The sequence below is a fragment of the Rhynchophorus ferrugineus genome, unplaced genomic scaffold, assembly GCF_030347505.1.
Source record: "Rhynchophorus ferrugineus isolate W39M unplaced genomic scaffold, kcgeb_rfMv2 rfM6, whole genome shotgun sequence".
Classification (NCBI taxonomy): Eukaryota; Metazoa; Arthropoda; class Insecta; order Coleoptera; family Curculionidae; genus Rhynchophorus; species Rhynchophorus ferrugineus.
The window spans coordinates 11195167-11207338 of record NW_027472585.1 but is presented as its reverse complement, the minus strand read 5'-3'; the positions used below and the strand labels follow the sequence as shown (position 1 = coordinate 11207338).

The following is a 12172-nucleotide window of genomic DNA, read 5'->3' as shown; positions in this document are numbered from 1 at the left end:
ATTTGACACTTCAGTAATGTTGTATTCAAAATATAAAATATCACCATGTACTTTTTAATACATAATAAACATTGATTTACATAAAGGATTTTTGATGTATTCTATACGATATTCGAAAAAGCTATTGCTAAAGCTATTTAACATAAAAAAGTGACATTTAATTCATTTTATACGAAGTACGACAGGGATAAAAAACAAGCAATAAAATGAAATATCCCCATTTTCGTACAGAGCCGAGAAACGTTTCAAAAGCCCGTGCCCATCTCGTTTGAAAAGGCAATGACAGCAAATAGCATTTCAGACGGAGAGCTCCTTATATCGGATTTTAAGTAGAATTTAATCTAAAAGGCACAATAAATATTAAGAACGTAGCCGAGGCCTTGTTGCTTCTTCGGGTCCATCCTCCGGCTCGGGGCCGACGTTTACGGAGACGTTCAATTTACCAAATCATTCTTAAACGATTTATGGTAGTTAGTCCGTATATAGAGTAATCTTTTGTCCGGCGATAGGTAACAGTTGGAGTTTTTTCCCGCCGGCTCGATAGATCTAGGGAGGATTAGATTGTCGTAGAAATGATTCTTTCCTTTAGTGCCACTTGATTCGATTTCGTTTTAAGGACGATGGAAAAGGTTTTTTTTATCGTTTTCTCTTTTTCGGTATCTAGTCTACGATATCGTTCACTACTCAAACTTTAAATTGGCTGCTAAAAATTACATATATACACCATGCGTTCTTCTATCTTCTTTTTATATTCTCTTTCGAGAAATGTAGCGGAGCAGTACTTTTTATCACTTAGGTTTTTATTAATTTTGTTGACTAATCTATGTATTTGTTCTGTTGTTCCGTGTTGTTTATTACAGAAGCCAAATTAATGGTCTGGAATGGTCTGTTCTGGCACGCGCACTCTCATACCTCATAGACAGACATTTTATTGTAAAGCAGGATGATGAATATACTAACCTATATCCAATATATTCGAGTATTCCGCGGGGCAGTGTTCTTGGGCCATTGTTATCTATATCTATATCTATATTTATATATATATATATATATATATATATATATATATATATTTATTTATTTATTTATTTGAATTTAACTTGTTCCTTGTCGAATTTCGATTATCAGAAAGATAAACTGAAAATACATGCTTTGATACGAAAAATATACTAGGTTAATACGAAGGTATACGAAAATATCCGTTCATAGAATATAGAAAATAAAGAAGGCGATTTTATATGTTCAGTTATATTCTTTTATGTAGCACAAGTCTTCGATAATTTATACCAGGACTGCCTTATTCATAAGCTATAGAAAATACTATTGAAACAACACACTGAGCTTTCAAATCTTACGTTATAGCCATAATTTTCAGAGTCAAATAAGAGGAAGTCTACTCTATAATAAAAGAAGCTACAGTAACAGATGTAACATAGCAAAGTGTATTGGAGCCAATTATTTACCTACTCTGAAGACTGAACTATTGAACCGAAACCTGGAAAATGAAAATTAATGAAAATATTCTGTGCATATGCAGTTCACGTACAATCAGAGCGCATAAGCACTGATATTAATAAGTAAAATTTATACAGCAATAACGCTAAGTATCTTGGTATTAATCTTGATGCAAAACTTTGCTAGAAGGACAATTATAAAAGAAAAGGAAACAACAATTCGAGTCTGAAAATAGGAAATGTATGTATTGCTTAATTGGAAGAGAATCGCAATTGTCAATACATAATAAATTACTATTATACAAGCAATTATTGAAACCTATTTGGACGAACGAAATTCAACTATGGGGATGCTCCCCAAAAAATAATATGAATACAATACAAGTTTTCCACAATAAAGTCCTGAGAAGTATTGTAGATGCACCCATATACTACAGGAAGGGATACTTAAGCCGATAGATATAGACTGTCGATAATCAAGGCAACTGTAAGGAGACATGAGGACAGATACCATTCTGACGTCAATATCCCAGTAATACAGCTCTTAAATGACACCAGAACAGCATACGAGCTCAAAAAAGATCATCAAGTCATTGGATCTCGTGTAGTATAGTACAGCGTACTAGTACAGTAATAATATATAAATATTATTACATCAAAGACTAAGATAGGGCCGATGGGTCCTCCTAGACACATACCTAGATTTAGGTTATTGTAAAAGCAAATTGTAGGTTAGTCGGCAACGTGTACGAACAATGTAATAAATATATTTTAATAAATTATTACATTTTAGTTAAAAAGTAACAAACAGCGTTAATTAACAGTAACATTAAGTAATCAAAATATTGACGAAACTGAAAAAAAAATCCTCAGTGGTAAAATGTTATATTTCCACATTAATGGGTCTATTTTTTGATAAGTTAATATATCAAGTTCATGTTCATAATGTAACTATGTAAACGTGTAATAAAATCAAACAAAGACAAGTAGTGCACGATTCAGTTTTATCGAACGAAATAGTCTCGACCTATATTTACACAGTAGATGCGATTGACATATAGATTATATCATTACGGCCGATAAAATACATTCTCATTCGCCGTATACGCGCTGCCATAAATTATATGGTTACACTTATGGTCCGACATTCGAATTGGGAATAAAACAAATTAGAATTTTAGCAATCAGAATTTTATAACCGCTCTCGAGACTGATGAAGGGTCAGTCTTAATTTCGAACTTTCCACCGCCCGGAAACAATAAAACGGCAAGGCGGCACATGAACATAATACGTTGCAAAAGATCGTTGCAAGTTCAGAAAAAGACCGAGTCTAAATGGTAATATAGTAGAAAGTTTCGGGAACTTTTCAGGAAAAAGTTTGATTTACTTTCTGGCTGCCGAGGCCGACAAATCTCGGAAAAAGATATTTGACGGCGTGATTTTTAAGAAAGGGCCCTTTTAAGTTATAAGCGAGCAGAACCGACAATTCCAATTTTAAAATTTTCATTTTAGCGGGAGTTATGTGATGTATAAGAAAAAGATCTGCGGCCGAGAGATGAGTTTAATATTAAAGTATCAGTTTTTGTCGTTACTAATATCCGAGCTTTTATTTTTTACTACTGAAACAAAAACAGCACCTCATAAAATATTTTGAGCTATTTGAATTTCATTAACTACCCTTGGAGGGGTTTTCTATTTTACTTCTTTAATTTGAAAGAATTAATAATGGGGGAACTTTTTTTGGAATTTCTATTATCTATAAAAAAAAATGTAGTTGAAAGAGGAAGGGATACAAGGACAAACAATGAAAATAAACAATTAGAGCCAAGACTATCCGGTCATCTGTTTTTTGATTACATTAATGGTGAACGAGTTAGACGGGTTGGTCTGTTTTTACCCTCACTGTCGCTTTGTATTCAACAAGTCAGCCCTTGTTTTCTTGAATAAATCAGTTTTTAAAGTAAATTAATAGTTTTTATATTCTAAACCCTTTCACAAATTATTACTTACTTCCAAATTGTAATTAATAAAGCGTTAGTTTTGTAGTTATAATAGCAATATCAGCTTCGACTTTTTGAGTACTAAAATAAAAAAAGGTTTTAAAGATTGACAAACAGGCTTTCTAATAAAAGCGGCTTTTTGCTGAGGTGAAAAGAAACAATTCCTGTATGGGATTTTAAAATAATTGTTTTTAAACATAACGTAATTCATGCATTCGCCATTATTTCTCATAGAGGTGCAGTTTTCAATGGATCGATCCTACAGTTCGATATGAGTTTCAAGATACCATGAGTTATGATGACTTTTTAACTTTTGAGAAATCCACGAAATAATTTCAATCAGTATGCGCTCGACGGCCATAATGGAGAGAACTCAATTACTTGTAGCTGATTAACGTTTACTTATATCAAGTCATAGAAAAGAAAACAGTCAGGGTGTCACCGGTATAAAATCTGTACAAAATTGTTAAATTATCTACAATTTCATCTGATGAAGCTACTGTGGGAAGACCTTATTCCATTTAGCAACATTCATTTACTATTTAACCAAATGAAGCCAGAACCTTTCTTCTTTTAGTCCTTTAACGATCTCAAAAACTCATGTATGGAAAACGATTTATAGCGCAGATAAACCACTAAAGCTTATTATGCCCATATCTCACATTTATTATTCTAGATGTATAATAAGTAAGTATATTGAAGCTTAAGAAAACCGTTGATATGACTACATGTATATGCTTAACAAACAATATGTTTAGCAGATTGTTTGTTATATTGGAAGGTTAGATGTAGTCACAAGGTAAAAAAATTAATAATAACAAGCAACATTAGTTTATTTATTGTTAAAAATTCTGTGTTTAATCTTAAATTCTTCTCATTTTGCATTTATAAGTATATTGTAACTCACAAGCCTTAAAACATGTAAGAAAATATTGTGCCTAATTCATTCATTATATAAAATATTCGTTCTTTTATCAAACTAATCTGTATCTAAACCGGTTTCTCGCATTCACCTATCCACTGACTGTTGAGTGACTAACTTTAGAGATCATCCCAAAAGATATAAGGTCTTACCCAGTCTGGTTACTAATGTGACAGGGATGATATCCTTATCTTAGGAATAAGCACAATAACAAATGCTTTACAAACATACGTTACAACCATGCTCCAGCAGGATTGGAGACCAAGGCTCTCGCAACAGTAGGAGGACCATTTTGCCGTCTTGACCACCGAGCAAACTAACCTGGTTGCTTATTGTTATTTATATGAGAAGTATTCTTCTTCGAAGATGTTCCGTTGGTTCGATGCTGAAAAACGAACATTTTCCATAGGAAGACAGACAATACTTTTTTGTGAGATAATGTAATTGGTCCTTTAATTCGAAGTATTATCGCTCAATATAGATATAATTTTTGGTCCCTTTTAAATTATTATAATCTCCTTTAATGATTCAGCTCTATTTTATAATTCAATACCGCGTCTATATACACTTTTAAAATGTTATCACATTTCTCGTTTTCTATAAAATCCGTTGCTATTGAACTTTTCAAACCGTTCACACAACTGTTTTCTGAAGCAATTGCTATCTCTACAAGCGTCGATGTATTACATCTACTTTTTTTTATTTACCTTAATTACTATTTACCAACATTATTTATTATATAACTCAAAACAAATACTCGGATAAAATCGCTGATAATTAGTTAGTTGGAATCAAATGTTCAATGACGAAATGAGGTATAATCAGCGAAGACTTATTTGTACACATAATGATCAATCTATAAGTATATTTATCCCCTATTTGTAATCAGGTAATCTTATTACGTAACAATATCGCGGCATTTATCTCAAAAATATGCAGATAAAATTACTGGGCTGCAAAAATCTATTTTCGGTTGAACTCTGAACCCACCGACCGATCGCAAAATGCCGCCGCATCCATGCGAAGCTTTTGATCTGTAGTTGTCAAAGCAGATTGGCGGGAAATGTTTATTCCGAAAAGGAAAATCCAGTTTTTTCGGAATAGGATTTTCGACGAAATAAAACTGACCGACAGGTTTGCTTTTGATGTCCTCTTTCTTTTTGGAAATCGCAGCGGAAAATGTACAATGACATTTCACCTAATCGGACACATGGTGCAGCGCAATGTTCTGCTTCTAGTATAGATGGGATTTGTTCGCTAGGTCTGCAATGACAATTTTCGATTCAAACACTATAAAACATGCAGAAAATGTGTTATATAATTAACTGTTGCTTTAAAATGCCATCAAGACAATTTAAAATATAAGATTTAGTACTTATTGTTGAATATTATTTTGAGAATTAAATTAGAGGCATTCTAAACAGATTCACAGCGTTAGCTATAAAGCCATAGACCCTCTCTTCTTACCTTGACACCACTATTTACTGTTAGTTTATACCAAATATATTTTCTAAAAATTTAATTTATTATTTATATTAATTGTGAAGCTACATTATTCCATTATTCGTTATCTATTTCCAAAGTTTAAAGTTATAATCATATACCTTAAAAAATAATTTCAATTATTAAGACATATCAATTTTAGTGAAAATATAGACGGTAGAGGTCTCTCTGCTATGACTTTATCTTAATATACTTTTATAAATCCCAAATGACAAATATATAATATCGATATATTGCTAAGTAATATATCTGGTAATATTACTAAAAGTAAAATACGAACTTATAGTTTAATGATTGTGATCAATGAGGAATATGTTTTATGAGTTCAATTTACGTTCAATAAGTAATATCGTTCAGCACACAATTAGTACAAATAAAAACAAAGAAGTTCCTACATCTACTTACTCTGGATGCGACAGAACTTCCCTTTAGATTTTCAAAAGTGTATAATTCACAATTTTTGCTACTTGAAATTATGGAATAGTATAATTTTGCGTCTGTTATTCGCTATTGGGAGACTTTTTTGCAAGAATGTGTCGTTCAACGGGTTCAGCTTGACCCAGTAACAATTTCATTTGGCCTTTACACACTGTTGATCCCGTCGTAAGCATAGCAAGACTTTTTTACTATGAATATCCGCGTCAGTGTCGATAAACATAGCTTTCCTGGACTAGCTCTGAAATCTTCAATTTCAAAATGCAACAAATTTTGACAGAATATGTTGATGACGATATCTTTATATTTAGAATTCTCTAATGGACTGTCTCTTAAATGCTGTGTAGGATTGCTTTAAATATATATATCCATATATCCTTATTTATGACTTATATTCTCATTTGGAATATAGAAATATTTATTTATATAAGATAATATTTATTTTTATATAATGGAATTCAATATAAATTCCTTTCCTACATTTTACTAGCAAATTGCGTATTCATTTATTGTTCATTATTCCTTATAATGTAACAATAAGAATTTTTAAAGTATTAAATTTCATAAAAATACTCCCAGTATTGATATCGTCTTACTATTTGTAATGTAATCAATTAAGGAGATTACAGACTTTAAAGATGATCGCTGGGATAAGAAAGGCAGAAGACGGAGAATTAAATTTCAAGAATAAGCTCGAGGCGAATGGTCGAATTTTCTGTAAAAATTAAATTTATATATTTAATCATCTATTTATCACTAGAGCGGTATTACGTAATATATAACATAGAACAATTTTTATTATATCGACAACTTATTAAATATTTATTCTATAACAGATTTCACATATTTGTTATAAACTTAGCGGAAAATAATATATATTGAAGATAAGCTTATTTGAGTTGTGGATAGATCAATATTAATTAACCTGTTAAAAAAATGTTATGTCGGTTATTTTTTGGCAGTGTTTCATAGTTTGCAATCATCCTTTTCAGAAGTGATTTATAAGTGAGGTTCTCCACTTATAAATCCCGTTACGTTTAATTTTCCAATGTTAATTTTAATGGAACGCAATTATCGAGCTTCTTTTTGTAATCTGATCTTATGTAAATGGCGCCAACTAGTTAAACATTAATTGATTATTCATTATTAAGTCCAAACGTTATAGTTGCGTAGAGAATTTGATAAGTATATTACAAATATGCCTTCCACTTCTTTCTATTTACGTTCTTTTGCTCTTACCTATTGATATCTCATCGTTTGTTTCATATTTTTCATAATTATTTATTAATTCTTTGTTTTTGTTTTTTGGTTTTTGTGTTTCAGTTTTCAGTATCGTTATTGTAATGTTTTACTGTTTCTTTCTATTCATTTTTTATGAAAATATAGCCAGTAACGACAATTGTTTTTATTATTTCTATTATTATTTATTGTACATTATTATTATATATTATTATTATATACTATTTTTATTATTTGTTGATATATTATTCGTAACTATTTCCTGATTTTGTGTACTCTTACCTAATGGCCGATGTTGGAGGAAAACAAAGTTTAAATCAGGAAGAAAACCATGAAATAAAGTTTGCGGAAATGAAAAAATGCTACATGATTAAAAGATATAAAAGGGACAATATATATATAGGACTAGTAAATTTTGTATTAAATTATATTAAATGGATAACTGACAAATAACTTAACCACAAAACTGATATTACAGAAGAATCACAGCTAACACTATTACTAAAAACAAGCACGACTAATATTATAAAATCTATTTAATTTGAAAGCCATATTAAAAATTAAGACATCCGTAAACATCTAGCATACATAATATAACATCACTGTGGTAAAGAGTATCATTCATATTATATGACTTAGTGTGGAAAGTCACAACGAGATGGGGTCGCCCTTCAGCTAGCTGAGCGAATTTACAATGTCTTATCATATGTCGATTGAAGATAACTTGGCAGGATCTGTACTTACAAGATGAAAAGAAATCATGACAATAAAAGCCTATAACTTGTTTCGTTTTCAATGGGATTCCAACTCAGTTGAGCTCTGTCCTTTGGATTCAATATAAAGGAATATTATATTGCGTTGACAGCAAAGACTTGTAGAATTGGAGTCCTTACCATAGTTTCTCTTAATTATCTTGTGCTTGGACACTCAAGAAAGCAGAAATGGACACTGGCACATTTAACGCGCGAGAACGATAATCCATGTGTTTTGACCCATGATGGTAGGAAAAATGTGGAACGCTTCACGATTCTGCGTGTTATCCTTGCGCAGGAGCCATGCTAATCTTCTCTGTATCGTTCCAATTTTAGTATATGTACCGCCGAAGCGAGCACTGACTATTTATTAGCTTCGGTATATTCAATTACAATAATCGTAAATTTTATCAGCGATTTAAAATGTATCAAATCAAACAAAGCTCCAAAACAACGTTTGTCGGTTTAAAAACACTTATTCCCACTAACATTTTGAAAATTTTGCAGACATTTCACAATCAGACACATTTTATAGGCCGATTCGTCTACACATTCGGAGTTATCAGACGTCTTTGTACCCCTTTTTAATTATCAAAACCGAATTTACAAACTGCAATAGGCAATGACGTGAGTTCACTGTTATTTTGGATATATTATATTTCGTAAACTGAAAAGATAGTATGTGAGACGAATCGAGCAATATCGCCCAGTTAATGTATACAATCCGAAACAACCATCTCTTCTAGCGAGCGTTTGTCCTTTCGTTATTCTTCGGTAATTTATTTCAACATCTTGCGTCGTCGTCGACGCTGTCTTCGATGTACCGTCGGTTGACTTTTACGATTCATGAAATATTCAAACATTACCGAAACTATCGTATTTTATCGTAAAACTTTTATTGCCAATTTTATATTCCGTTATGCACCTTAGATAATATATGATTTCCTATATTTTTACTTACTGCTCGGTGCCGTTTCGATTTTTATGGATGACGCGAGGATTCGACGATAGTCGACTGTTTTTGCGACATAATCGGTCTCCCTCCCCGAGACTCTTTAATATCGGCCCGATCCATCATGATATTTGAAGGAAATCTCATGAATTTTTGATTTTATAAATGGTGCGGGAGCACGACCATTACGGATTTTTCGTTAAGAAAAAATAAATCTCTTCGCTTTTGAATGAAAATGTCGATGTTGCTGTGATCATTCTGATACGCTGAGTCTTATTTCTACTCCGAATTTTATATTTCTTCTTCTTTTTACAAGTGCCATTAAATAACATTTCTACAAATTCCTAAATTTATTGCGAATTATTGTGTTTGTTAGAGTTGATCTCTAACAAATTGATATTGATATTGTGTCTGTCGACTGTTTAGTATTTGATTGCGGTTTATTTACTATTGAATGAAACTTTCAAATGTTCTTGTACCAAACCAGCTTCTAACTGCTTCAATGATGTTGAAGATGGAAATGTACTCCTCACTACTCAATTATGTTAAGACCTGGTGTGTATTTATGCTGCCAATATAATATGATCCTCCTCAAACCAAGATATATTATTTTTGGCTCACAAAATGCTAGTAAGAGAGTAAGAAGTTCATCATTGTGGATGTAGAGATATTAATTCGAGTAACCCAACCTTTAATGTAAATGAGAGAGCCAATTGAATTCCACGACATTGCTGCCCAAATTATTTAGGCAACAATGTAAATGATGATTCATCGGATCATATCACAATAAGTATTGACTACCGTAGTAGTTTTATATTCTTTGTCACAATCATTTTATGTCCGTCGGTGTTTACCAATTAACTTTGGGTTTCGCCCACTATTCCTTTTCGCTAAGGACGATTTACTATATTTTAGGTATGCTGTAATTACAAGTGCAATGCTAATACACATATTGCTTGTTGCCTATTTTAAGAGTCACCGAATCTAACGTATATTACACTGAATGTAACCTACAAGGGCACGTAAACTGAGCAATACATATGTGTTGTATTATTTACAGAAAGGCATTAACATAGGAGCAGTCAGGAGCACTTTTACTAAAATAATATGTTAATTCAACTGAGTGAAAATAAAAAAGTTTTGCTGGATAAATAGTAAGATACCTTTGACTATATTTATGTGAATTTGTCAACTATTATTCGGCTTTTTTTATTAACTTTTTAGAACTTATTCAAGATTTGTTTAAGCGTTTAGGAATTCCCAACTAACAATAAATAACACTGCTATTTGATTTTAAAAAGAACGCGGTTGATATTGATAACTGATCGTTATGCCACTGATTAGTTATACATTAGTTTTTTTGAGTATTTTACGTTTTTAGTTCAATTCAAATGTTATTATATTATCCATATATTATTTATATTATAAAAAGCCAGTAATTAAAATATAATTAGAATAATATAAAAATAATTTGGGGGTCGTTATTCGATTCCATTTTAAGAATTCAAGGAACACTTGAATATGAAAATAATTTTACATTATTCAAAGGGAAACTATATTTTGCAACATAATAAAGCTCATCAACTCTTTTGTTATCAAATTAAATTGTTAGTTAAGTTTTAGGTGCTTGCATAAATTTTCATCGGCTGTCTATTGATGAGAATGCGAAATATCAATATTAACTGCTGTTAAATAATTTAATTCAACTGCTAATTTAATAGTTTTGACATCGCTCATTGACATTTGATATAAGGTAAGAATATAGAGACTCAAATCATGGATGCTCAAAATTGACAAATGTCTTGATATGATATATAGCTATGTTAGCTATACGTTAGATATATGTCGACGTTCATTTTTTAATTAATATATATTGTGCAAAATTTTTCTCTATAAATTTGGTTTTAAAAATACAACTTTCTTGTGTAAGATTCTATAGCTATATCAAGTGAAGTAGACATTTTAATTATTGTTAAGAAAGTCTGTGTTGTAAATCTATCTCCATGCAGTTAATTTTTGTTGACAAAAATTCAGAGCGCATGAATGTAAAATATTTAAAATAAGAAACCTGTCTTACTTTTTCACACGCCAAACATTTTCACGTCATACTTCGTCTAAAACAATATTCCTCCACACAGCATCTAATACATATCTCTCGCCAACGACCTGTGACCCTTGCAGCATCGCTTGACGGTTAGCAGAACTTATTTTACTAGTTGAGGGCGATGGCGAGAGACTGGAATAGAGCGTCTGAAAGATAAATGATGACGTTTCAGGGACCGTCACCTCGCAGAGGGTCGCGCGACCTCGCGAGGGTAGCGAGGGGGGAAAGAAGGGGGCGCGAAGATGAAAGGAATTCAAATATAAGCGGGTCCTAAAAATGTGCGAGAGCCGCTTTCGCTTTCTGTTCGGGTCCGTTTTCTCGCTGACAGTCGTTGTCAGTTGCTGCGAGAATTATCTGGGGAGCTGGGGCTTGAAACCTGGATGGATCGTTGGTCCCCGGGCGGCGGTATTGTTCTGTTTTAGGTATGTTTCGAGTTTCCGTTGTTCGGTCCGTTATTATTAATCCCCATCGGATGACTTTTCAGCTAATATATCGATAAATGGCGAAATTCGTTAATATATCATTCAAGTTGAACAGTTTTCGGTCACATTTTTATACCATTTAATTTAGTCCAGTTAAGTTTGAGGTTACTTTGTGTTAACACAATTAAATTTTACACAACAACACATTATTTTTGGATTGTTTTCTTTCCTTGGTGGCTTGACAAATTACACTAATGAATGTAAAGAAGGAACGAAACTACTATATCTACTTTATGCGCTAGATCTCAGATATATTAGAGGGATGCAACTAAATATGGGCTACTATATGTCTGTTTTTGGGTCAAAATTAATAAACTATTTGGAAAACA

The 12172-nt window shown here is 32.0% G+C and overlaps 1 protein-coding gene and 1 non-coding gene across 7 annotated transcripts in view; both read right to left on the bottom strand.

The window, feature by feature from the left end:
* Positions 1–12172, bottom strand: part of LOC143199159 (nephrin) — an 891666-nt gene that overhangs the window by 267413 nt on the left and 612081 nt on the right. The gene's annotated exons all lie outside the window — the stretch shown is intronic.
* LOC143199210 (U6 spliceosomal RNA) lies at positions 8559–8665 on the bottom strand. Its single transcript, XR_013006383.1, has one exon. It is a non-coding gene; the product is annotated as a U6 spliceosomal RNA (small nuclear RNA).